Below are 12,725 nucleotides of genomic sequence, written 5' to 3'. Positions count from 1 at the left end.
CACCCACCACAGGGGAGGCAAGGGGGATTCCTGGACCTGAGAGGGGCCCTAGGAGCACGTGCAGTGACAGTGGAGGGGGGGGAGTGTGCTGCCAGGCAGGAGAAGGGGGTCCCTACCCCAGAGCTCGCTGCTGCTGGCAGGGAGAGGGCTAGGGGGAGTCCTCCTCTTTGGCTCCAGTCCCAGGGCAACCTGCCTGCACCCCAAACTCATCCCAATCCCTGCCCCACCCCACCCCAGAGCCCTCATCCCCCCCACCCCAACCCTCTGTCCTAGCCCTGAGCCTCTCCAACACCCCAAACCCCTCATTTCCAGCCCCAGCCAGAGCCCTCATCCCCATGCACCATAACCCTCTGCCTCAGCCCTGAGTCCTCTCCCACACCCCAAACTCCTCATCCCCAGCCACACCCCAAATCCATCCCCAGTCTCACCCCACAGCCCTCTCCCCTGCACCCCCTCCCTCTGCACCCCCCTTATCCCCAAACTCCCTCCCAGAACCTGCACCCCCTCCCTCTGCACTCCTGCCCATCCCCAAACTCCCTCCCAGAGCCCGCACCCCTGTCCACTGCCCAGGGCCTGCACCCCAGACCTCCTCCCGCACCCAAACTCCCTTCCACAGCCTTGGGCAGGTGGGGAGTGGAGTTGGGGGGGGGCAGAGTTTGGGCAGGTGCAGGTTCTGGGCACCACCAAAATTTCTACAAACCTGCCACCCCTGCCGGTAAGAGCTGGTGCCCCATACCGGGATGGACCGGCTTCCTGAGGCAGCAATTTAAAGGGCTGGAGCCCAGGGCCCTTTAAATTGCCACAAGAGCCCCGCTGCCAGAGCCCTGGGGTAGCAGCGGTGGGGCTCGGGTGGTGATTTAAAGGGCCCAGGGCTCCTGCCGCTGCTACCGCCCCGGGCCCTTTAAATCGCCACTGGAGCCCCACTGCCACTACCCCAGGGCTCCGGGGACAATTTAAAGGGCCCGGGCCCTTTAAATAGCCCCTGGAGCCTGCCGGAGGCCTTGGGTAGCGGCAGCAGGGCTCTGGTGGCTATTGAAAGGGTTCGGGGCTTTCCGCTGCCTCTAGCACCCCGGGCCCTTTAAATAGCCACCGGAGACTACCCCCGGGCTCCAGCAGCAGGGCTCCGGAGACTATTTAAAGGGCCCTGGAGGGTAGCGGCAGCCGGAGCCCCAGGGCCCTTTAAATCACCCCTGAACCCCAGGGCTCTGTAGCTGGGAGCTCAGGGGGTAATTTAAAGGGCTTGGGGCGCCCAGTTGCTGCTACCACAGCCCTAGTCCTGGGCCCTTTGGGGATTTAAAGGCCACGCCTCTTCCGGTGGAGGCCACGCCCCTCAGGACTCCGGAGGCAAGTCCTTTAAGTTACTTTCACCCCTGGTCCCTCCCCAGCGAGCTCCCACACGGCCCCAAACCNCCTTTAAGTTATTTTCACCCCTGGTCCCTCCCCAGCGAGCTCCCACACGGCCCCAAACCGCCCCAGCGAGCTCCAACACAGCCCTACACTGCCCCTGCCACTTCTGCAGGCAGGGTCCCTCCCCAGCCAGCTCCCACACAGTCCCAAACTGCCCCTTCCACTTCTGCAGGCAGGGTGCCTCCCCAGTGAGCTCCCACATTGCCCCAGCCACTTCTGCAGGCAAGGTCCCTCCCCAGCGAGCTCCCACACCAGGCTTGAAAGACAGTTAGTGGCGAGCCACCCACATAACCCCTTGCACCTCCACTCTCCAGTTCACAGCACACTATCTCTTCCCAGCACAGGCATACAACCAACAGCCCCCACTCCCAGGGGGAAGACTCTTTAAGAGGCAGTGTCCACAGAGAAGATGAACTCCAAACCTTCTAGATGCAAAGAAGGTGGGGGAAGGGAGAGGCAGGTTGGTGGGAGGCAGGAGAAAAAGAAAATCTGTTACGTAAGGGGAATAATTGGGCCAGGAAAATGGACAAATGAGCCTGTGTAAAAACAGATGGAAGAACAGAAGAAGCGTTGTTCTATCCGTTCTGCGTAGGTTGGAAACCCTTTGGGACAAGAACCTGTCTTGGTTTACGTCCTGAAAAGCAGCCAGCACACACGGAGGTGCGGCATGTCAGGTCACGCAAGGCAGCAGCCTGCTTGGGTGTCTGCAGTAGCTTCAGCAACTCACACACCTCACAATTTCACTTGACCAACTCCACTCTCTCCCACTAGCTTGAGCCTTACCAACTGTCCGACCAGCCACCTGCACTTCCACACAGATCCCACCACCCTTGTTCCAGTTGAAGGCGGTGGCGGATGTCTCTGCCTCAGATGGACACGCTCTCTCTCTCTCACTTCTCAGGATACTGCTCAGTCATCCCGCCAGAAATGGCATGTTACTGATTTGCCTTTAGAATGGGCTAGAGACTGCACCGGGAGAGGTAATTGGGAGAGGAGAGGAGAGGAATGTCTTGGGGGAACATTTACCCCTGCGGAACCTACTGCAACGTCTCCATCCCTTCCTCCCCATGTACAGTGACACACCTGGGATGATCTCGACATACTCTGAGTATTGCTTGGGAGCAACACATGGACACTTGCAGCTGCTTCATCTCAGTTTGTGAGCTGAGCGGCACTGCTGGCTCCCAGCTTTGTTCCTGTTGTGAGAAAACATCATTCTTCCATTTAAACAAACAACAGATTTCCCAGTCCTGCTGGGACATGGAGTATTGCACAAGCTAAGCAGGAGAAAACACACACACACACACACACACACACACACACTCTCTCTCTCTCTCTCTCTCACTACCTGTCCTGCCACTGTGTCCTGTTCCCGAACCGGCCCTCTTCCCTGGATTCTACCCCACCATGCACAACCTGGTATCTGTGCCTTTGTTATCTGCGTCCCTTACTTGTTCCCCAAGCTGCCCCACTTGCATCCACCCCCTCCAACCCAAAACCTATTCTCCAAACTTCCTCTCCCCTAACATCTGCCTCCTGCCATCTAACCTTAAATTGCCTGCCCCCCAACTTGGCCTCTGTTTCCTGGAATCACCCTGCCCCCTTATATAACTTATCAAATGCCCTTCAGCTCCGTTCACTTTACAAGTACAGCTCCCACCTCCCAAACCGCTAGCTTCAACATGACATAATGATCATGCATCTCCCTGCCCCCAGGTGAACCTGTGCCTCGGAGCCCAGCTACCCACATTGCTTCACCGGGTAGGAAGAGCAGACGGGAGCTCACAGCTATTCCAGAAACACTGAACTATGATCACTACACCTAAGGGACCAAGGCCAATCCAGACACCCAGCCCCAGAACCCAGAGGCACCGAGCTCTATGCAGCACCCAGACACAGGGAGAAAGCAATCCTGAGCCGATCACAGCAGCACTGAACCTTAGGGACAAATGGGGCTGGAGAAATTACTCTGATTGTAAAATGACAACTGCTGTCACTGGATACTGAAATGCTAGTGCCAACCAGCACCACTGGACATAAGACTGGCCAAAGCCCTGGCAGCATTAAGCCATGTCTAGGATAGGTTTTACATCAGTTTTTTTGAGGGGGTGGATGGGGTTCATATGCAACAGCCTGTCTGGCATTACTGCCCCTTTCTGATTCAGTCACCCAGGCTCGCTCAGACTGAGGGGCTGCTCCTGCCTTCACTTTCCTCTAGCAAACTCCGTGAGCTGCTGGCACAGATCCCTTGAACTGTAGACCTGAGTTCCACTTTATGTAATTGGAGATGCTGGAAGCAGAGACATGGCAAACCATAAATACACCCTTTGATAAGGTAGGACAGAGCTATGTGAGGGCAAGTGGCAGAGACGCTGTCTATACCAGCCTGCCTACATTTCTGATAGCCTCAGCACACTTAGCAATAGTAGTGAACATGCAGCACTTATATAACTATTTCATCCTGGTGCCAGTGCTAGGAACTGAACATTTTACATCTTTAAAGTACCGTACAAACAGTAACTAAAGAATGTTACCAGTGGGCAATGGACTGTGACTCGGGAGACCTGGGTTCTGTTTCTGGCTCAATCACTGATCTCAGGCAAGTCATTTCACCTCACTGTGCTTCCGTTTCCTGCCCACCCTTTGTCCACCTTGTGCAGGCAGAATGCAAGCTCTTCAGGAGGGGGACTGTGTCTTATGATGCGTCTGTACAGTGCCTAGCACAATGGGGCCTCGATCTCAGCCTTGAGGCGAGCCGACCACCAGCTACATCCTCCTTCCTTGCAGCACAGTGTGAGTAAAGGCTGGAAAATTAAAATGCAGAAACCAGGTTTTACAACAGCGGCTGATGATTTTGGGTGCTCAACTAGCGGCAGCTTAACCAGGCCTGATTTTCAGAGGGTGAGTGCCCAGCACTTTCTGATATTCAGGCTCTCTGAGAGTGTCTCAAGTTGGGCATCCAAGAATGGAAGCACCCTAAGGCACAGTGGTCTGATTCTATTCTCACACTCATGGAATGCCACCGACATCAGGGGAGTCACTCCTGATTTACACCATCGTAAAAGAGCAGAGAATTCGGCCCATAGTGTAGTTTCATGTAGCAAATCCTGCCTCCGCTCTCCTCACTGATATTCCTTCCATCCGCCTGCTCTTAGACTGTAGTCCTGCCCTGCTTGTCTCTCTTGTTTTGGTGCCAATCCAGCAAACACTAACTCATGTGTTACTTCACTCATGTGAGTTAAAATCAATACATAAATACAGAAGTAAATTTATGCATGTGCATAAGTGTTTGTGGGATCGGAGCCTTTGACTGTAAAGTCACCTTGATTGATTGGTCCTTCAGCTTTCGTATAGATTGCACTGATCACAACACGTCTTCCATTCTTCTCGTGTCTTGGCCTTCCTTCTCCATGTGCGGCCATGTCTTTTCACGATAAAAACTTCCCATCTCTTTGGAAGGCAGCCGAGTGGCCATTTCAGTTCCCGTGGGTACCACTCGGCGACAGCTGCAGTCCATCGATTGTCAGTGAGCCTCGCTATATTTACTGTAAGGTATTCAGGGCAAAAATAATGTATTTTTATCTGAGTTGATAACGCACCACGTCAATTGTCAGTGCTATATATGGCAGCATCCCAAACGCACCGTGTGCTTGTGCTTTACAACCACAGAGGAAAACACAGGCTCTGACCCCAAGAGCTTACAATAAGTGTAGTAAGATAATTAATAATAACAAATTTGGTGTCAGTCTAACCTCCCCACATTCAGATCATCAGCCTACAGGGGTGAATCCCAGTTACACATTAATCCAGGTAATATGCAGAAATCTTTGTGACTGACCCCTCTGGTGAAATGAGGGCACACGGTCAAGGCTGTCAAAACAGCGACAGTATGAATGAGTGAAATCTTGCCTAGGGTTGAGTAAGATTTTAACTGTCTCCAACTAACTGTTCATTCCAAACAGGGCAACTTGGCAGATCTGCTGTGCAACTGTGACCTGTGCTCTCGTTTCCTGCTGATAAGAGCCAAGTGCTCCTGGCCTGGTTTAAACCCAGAACCCAAAGTCCATGGACACTTCCCTGGATGCCAAAGATTATTGGCAATCTGCAGCAAAGCAAATGTGACAAGCCCTTTCCTTACAGATACAGAACCTGCTCCTGATCTCACTAAAGTCAAGGAGAGGTCTGTCACCGGAAGCAGGATTGGACCCACAATGTGGCCCATGGTGAGGTCAAACTCACAGATTCCATACTGTACTGTGCACTGCAGGTTTGGCTCTCAGTCATCCTAGGTCCAGGGCAATGCTACCGCCAGAGATGCAGGATCCTTGGAACTTGCAGCTGCTTCTAAAATATTATGGGAGATTAGATACGGTTTTATTTCCCTTTAGGAGATTTATGCTAAATCACTTTGTTAACCGGCCCAGGCTAAATCTATCCTACGTGCTGGAGTTTGGGCAGGGAGGTCAAGCGATTCTGTCCTTTGTTTTGCCTTGAGAGCCACAGGGAATCATTGGCTTCATCAGGGGATAAATGGTTGGATAATCTGAACAGCTGTTTATCCATCATCCTGCCTGATTACCTCCTCTGGTCCTCTCCTGCCCCCAGTACCCTGTTGTGTAGGGACATGGAGAATCCCTGAAAAATTGGACCTCACTGTTCCCAAGGAGCTCATAAGAACATAAGGACGGCTATACTGGGTCAGACCAAAGGTCCATCTAGCCCAGTATCCTGTCCTCCGACAGTGGCCAACGCCAAGTGCCCCTGAGGGAATGAACAGAACAGATAATCATCAAGTGATCCATCCCCTGTCACCCATTCCCAGCTTCTGGGAGAAGCATACCCCCTATATGGGCTCTAATTCTGGCCCACGCTTGTGAGGCAGAATTAAATTGTAAAAAAAAAAAAAAAGGAGGGGGGGAACCAATTTGTTATTTGAGCGGATTAATGTCCCTTGCGTTGCTCTTAAATCGCCCCCTCCCCCACAACTCACCTGTACCCAGGTTCTATTTCTACTAGTATATTTTGAAGCAGTCAAGCCATATAGAAATCCCTATTTCTTTTTAGTGATTTTGACTAAATCATTTATAGTTCAATCATTTAAAGTAGATTGTTACTTTGCCTGCAGTGGCCAGCACAAATTGATCACTGACAGACACATTCATTGGGAAAGGCCCATTTTCTTCAGAATGAATGACTGTAAAGGCTTCTCGGGGAAAAAAAGCAGATAGTAGCACTAGCTGTCATCACCTGACCTCCCCTTTGTATAATTTGTTTTATTGCTAAGATTTTCACCAGGTGTGACCGCCCAGAATAATACTGCCATAACCAGGTTTATTATTAAACCAAGCATTCTCTTCTTTAACACGTAACATTCTTTTTAACTGTTCCACAACCCCCAGCTGTCGAATTCCCTTCAAACTTTGCAGTGTTTATTTGTGCAAAAACTTCTAACTTCTTACTTTTATTTTAAAAAATCACATACTTCTTTCCCAAAGTGATATTTTTAGACAAATTGTTTTGGCAGCTTTAAGCTTTTTAAAAATGTATTTATTTTTACACTTATTTAACTTAGTACACTTGGCCTGCAAAGCTGTACTCACTAAATACAGTCCTTGAAGGACAGCTCCTTTTTATTTTAGACTTATGCAAATAGGTAACAGACACTGTTTTCTCCCTGACCTTTTAGGATTTTATTTCCACTTAGTTTTTCTTCTTTTCAACTTTCCTTTGCTCTTTATGCTTTTTACATTCATTCCTTAGGGTGGCATAGTTTGTTTGTGAAGTTTTAGCCACCAGAAACAATTCTTGTGAAACTGCTGCCTTCATCTGGATTTTCTTTGCCTTGGGGAAATAAACTAGATACTATTTTTTCACGGCTCGCAATGGGTCCTATTTTTCTATTAATTGTAGTGGCATTTAACGGACCTTTGCTGTGCTTAGCCAATACTTTATTTATGGCATTCAATGGACCTCTACTATCTTCTGCCAAACATTCTTTTTTCCCTCCGAGACCACTCTCTGGAATTCCTTTTTACCCAATCCCAGTCTACCCCAATACTTCCCATAGGGTCCTCCTTTAGATTTAACCTATCTCTTCAGCTAACTTTGTTATATTTCCAGGTTTCAGAGTAGCAGCCGTTAGTCTGTATCCGCAAAAAGAATAGGAGTACTTGTGGCACCTTAGAGACTAACAAATTTATTAGAGCATAAGCTTTCGTGGACTACAGCCCACTTCTTCGGATGCATCTGAAGAAGCGGGCTGTAGTCCACGAAAGCATATGCTCTAATAAATTTGTTAGTCTCTAAGGTGCCACAAGTACTCCTGTTCTTTTTGTTATATTTAAACCCTTAAATCCTTCCAGTGCCATTTCCCTTAATGCTTGGTTGTGACCCTCACCTAAGGGGTTTCTACGTTATCTGCTCTAGATCCAAGTCACAGTACTGATATGTTGGGGTAGCCTCTGAGACCGTATCCACTTAGGAGTATGTTGGGGTAGCTTTTGAGACCTTATCCACTTGGTTCCCAAGAACTCAACTCACCTTTGAACTCAGTACTTTGTTGGCATACAGTCAAACTACACTTGAGTTGATCAGGCTTAAGCATATGGGGTGGGTACAGGGCATACCACCCATCAAAATTACACTGCAAACCTCTTCCTTTATGTACACTGCATTACACATTGTGGAATTTGCTTAGGCACTTCATAGGAACCAATCCCAGTACAGCATGTGCCGTCCACGCGCTCTCCATGTATGACTTTCTCTTTATCTTACCTTTACATTCCTGACTTATCTTATCCATTGTTATCTTGTCCACTGTAAGTGGCTCCTTGAGCATTCCCCCTTATCGGAGCTAGCACAGACATTCTGTTTACAGTCTTCCAATCCATTTACCTCCTTAATCTGTCACCCAAGAAGTGAGGCTTCACCTTACTCATGTCAAGCCAGGCCTACAACAATCAGGGTCCTGGCAGTCCCAGGGGAGAACAGCAGGTTTAAACCCTGCAAAATAAGCAGTTAACCCAACTGATTGCACACTGTGTTATTTTACTGTAAGAGAACGTCAAGTAAGATCATTTATGAAAGCTTGTAATGCACGGAACGGAATAGCCAAGGTCAGATGTATACAGGTTATGAAGGTGTGTGTGTCTGTACATATAGAAAATTGTAAGTGTGTTGTGACTTCAGCCTCAACTCACCAGGCAGGGAAGGGCTACCTCACCAGCCAGATGAGACCGGCTTCAAGCACCTAGGCTTGTCCATCCCAGGAAAAAATGATGAGGAACATCAATGCAAGTGGGAACAGCTTGAAACTGAAAACTGAACTGGTGTTCAGAAACCAAGAAAGGAAGGGGTTTTCCCCTACTTTTAATATCTAGAGAGACTAAAGAAACCCCCCACAAACCCTTTTAAAGTGGAAGGGCTTTGAACTGGGGACCATCCAGAACTTGGGGGACAACCTTGAGGCAGGAGGCTGTCTGTGAACACTGTAGCTAAGGGGTACACTGGGAAATTGTTTTAAGATGGTAGGTAATTTCTTAAAAAAGGGATTTGATGTAATATGGGAGTATAAAGCCTGAGGTTGCATCTTTATGTACCATTTCATCTCTGAATCTCTGCTTTTTCTAGTAAATAAACATTGTTTATTTTTATACCAAGCCGGTCTCTGGGGTGCAACCTGTGTGGCGTGTGTATGCCAAGGTGAGCTAGTACCTGGGGGGCTGGTTTCACACCTTCGGGGGTTGACGTACTAGAGGGGAACAGTCCGAATGTCTGGTCACTAAGAACTTGGGGAGACCTGTGACTGGAAGGGCTATTGGTGTCACCCTCCAAAGAGTAACTAGGGTCGGTGAAAGCCAGGGTGAGACCTTATGCCTGTGGTGCTTGAGAATTTAGTCATAATCCAGTGAATTATACTTGTTCCAAATGGACTAGCAAATGAATACGGTATGATTTGTTGATTTAAGGATATGACCTTTGCATAGTTTGACATGTGATGTTGACAGTTTGTGTTAATGGTTTATAAAGTATTACGTTTTGAATCTCAATGTCTACTGTCATTAAATAATTGTCTGACCCCTCCCCCATCATTTCCTGCTATTGTGAACATTTAAAACCACTAAAAATCTAAAACATGGCTTAAAAATAAACATGGCTATCAGCCATCAACATGATTTAAAAAAAAATATCAAATTCTGCCACGTCTAAGAATAAGCAATGAAATGACTGGGTGTAAGTCTACGATGGATGTCAACATGTGAATGGCGCGACCTTGGAAATACAATGTAAGACCAAAGACTGGACCATTAACTTGGCAGGACATGTTAAAACAGCATGATTGGAACTGGAGACAAAGGTGCTGGGGGACTGCAATGAGATCCTCCTCTGTGTGGATTGGGGGGCAATCCAGGACATTTAGATAAGGCAGAGAGGTGGTGCTACCAGCATGCAGTCTAGGCCGGGGCAAAGCAGGGACCACCTAATTGAATACACAGAAGCTGACAAATTAGGGGAGAAACACGTGTTGGGTTTGCTCTTCTCTTCTAACGTAGTGTCTCAATCTTCCAGTTGACTAATAAATGATGTCATTTTGAAAAGGCTGTCCTGTGTCTCTGGAAACATCCGTTGGTGGCAGGGCTCCTAGGAGGGTAAGTCTCCAACAGAGATGCAAGCTCATTTGGACCTGCTAAAGGAGCCATGCTGAGAAACAGAGGTGCTGAAGCCAGAGACACAGTCTTGGAATAGCAGAGCTCCGGGGCTTGCCCTTGTAAAAGGTAGAGGCCCAGAGCCTAGCACTAAGAAGGACACACTCCCAGAGGTATAGCATGCCCCGTTGATACGTGACAACTGGGGTTAGCAGTAGAATACTAACTGCAACAGTAGTGCTTTCCAAAAAACACCTAAAAAAAGCTATTAGAGGGACAGCAGGGGGAAAGTAGTTTACATTCTTTGGGGTAGAGAGAAGGAAAGGACAGACAAGGAAGACGAGATATTATCAGCTCCCTAAGAAAAAGATTATACAGCTGTGCAGAGAGAGAGTTAAACTTTAAGAAGTTAACCAAAGCACAAGTGGTTGACCTGCTACATAAAGACAACCAGGCAAAGAACCTCGATCCTAGGGTGACCAGGTGTCCAGTTTTTGACCGGAACACCCAGTTGAAAAGGGACCCTGGCGGCTCCGGTCAGCACTATCGACCGGACCATTAGAAGTCCAGTCGGCGGTGATGCGGAGCTAAGGCATGCTAGTCCCTACCTGTCCTGGCTCCGCGCTGTGCCCCAGAAGCGGCCAGCAGGTCTGGCTCCTAGCCGGGGGGCACATGGGTCTCCACACACTGCCCCCACCCCAAGCCCTGGCTCCGCACTCCCATTGGCCAGGAACCACGGCCAATGGGACCTGTGAGGGCAGTGCCTGTGTAACCCACAGGCCTCCTGGGCGTGGTGCTCTGTCCCATCTAATGGCATTGAGATCACTTAGAGATTAATGGGTCTGCTCTACAGCCTTAGCTAAGAGCCACATGGCTTTTAGTTCATGCAGCAGAGACTCATGCATTTAGCTCCGAAGTTCCCAGGTTCAATCCTGCCCACTGACAATCAGGGTCTGTCGGTGTTACACCTGTGGGTGAGAGCAGCGTGCAGCACCACCTGCCGTGCCTCTGACTGGGAGCCAGACCTGCTGGCTGCTTCCGGGGCGCAGTGCGGTGCCAGGACAGGCAGGCAGCCTGCCTCAGCCCCCCGCTGACTGGGAGCTGCCAGAGGGAAGCCTGTGCCCCAACCCCCTGCCCCAGCCCCCCCAACCCGGAGCCCCCTCCTACACCCCAAACCCCTCATTCCTGGCCCCACCCCAGAGCCTGCACCCCTAGGTAGAGCCCACACCACAACCCCCTGCCCCAGCCTGGAGCCCCCTCCTGCACCATGACCCCCCCATTTCTGGTCCCACCCTGGAGCCCGCACCCCCAGTTAGAGCCCTCACCCCCTCCCGCACCCCAGCCCCCTGCCCCAGCCCAGTGAAAGTGAGTGAGTGTGAAGGAGAGCGAGCCACTGAGGGAGGGGGAATGTAGTGAACGAGGGGCAGGGCCTCAAGGAAGGGAAGGGGCGGGAAAGGGGGTGGAGCCTCAGGGAAGGGCAGTGCCGGCTCTAGGATTTTTGCCGCCCAAAGCAAAAACAATTTTGGCCGCCCCCTCCCATTCTTTAATTACTTCACCCCCGGCCCCGCCTCAACTCCGCCCCTTCCCCAAATCCCCAGCCCTGCCTCCTCCCCCCAGGCTCACAAGCCTAGGAGGGAGGGAGGGGGAGAAGCGGCGCCCGCGCCGCGGCTGCTCAGGATCTTCCCCTCCCTCCCAGGTTTGAGAGCCTGGGAGGGAGGGTGAGTAGCGGCGCGTGAATCAGCTGTTTCACGCACCGTGGCAGCAGCAGCGGAGGTGAGCTAGGGCGGCCGGGGCACATTTTTAGGGGCGGCATTCTGGCGCCGGCCATGCCGCCCCTAAAAATGTGCCGCCCCAAGCACCAGCTTGTTTTGCTGGTGCCTAGAGCTGGCCCTGGGGAAGGGGCAGGGCTAGGGTGTTTGGTTTTGTGTGATTAGAAAGTTGGCAACCCTACTTGATCCAGATCCTGACAAGGTTGTGAGATGACTGCCCAGTTCACCAACATCTGTTGGGGGAGACGGAGGCCTGCATGTCCCAGAGGTGCCAGGAGAATCCGAGGGGGACAACTGCAATGAAGGGTTCTCTCACTACAGGTGGCAACTCCTTGTGGCTGCTGTGGGGAATCAGCTCTTGTCCAGTCTGGCACTCTCTTCAGTCAGTTACTCAAGCTGTGACCCCTCGCTCTCATGTTACGACTGAGGGTGTTCTCTCTTCGTGACTCAGCCCTCTAGCCAGGTGACTATAGAGTCCTCCCCCTCCAGGGTAATAAAGTATCTCTGGACCAGCTGTCCGGTGGGCATCACCAACACTCCTGTGCCACTTCCCAGTGGCTGGTTGGGGAACCCAGGCCCACCCTGTACACTGGGTTCCAGCCCAGGGATCCTATAACAAGCAGCCAAGATCCACACAGTCCTACCCCTTGCTACAGTTTCCCTAGGCTTCTTCCTTCCTAGCTTTCTCAAGCTTCCTTTCGCCACTACTCCTCTGGGGTTGACCCTCCTCCCAGGGCTAGGACCCCAGGACTTATTCTCCCACTTTGGTTTTCTCCTCCCCTCCTCCATGCTCCTCCCAGACAGCAACTGCAGATTCTGTCCCTGCAGCCTCTTTCTGCTGCAAACTTCCTGTCTTTATACTCCTGGCCAACTGGGCTTCTTATTCAGTTAGCCATGACTCTTC

Source organism: Trachemys scripta, chromosome 14, assembly GCF_013100865.1.
Source record: "Trachemys scripta elegans isolate TJP31775 chromosome 14, CAS_Tse_1.0, whole genome shotgun sequence".
In the NCBI taxonomy this organism is placed as follows: Eukaryota; Metazoa; Chordata; order Testudines; family Emydidae; genus Trachemys; species Trachemys scripta.
Note: the sequence above shows the minus strand (reverse complement) of the source record.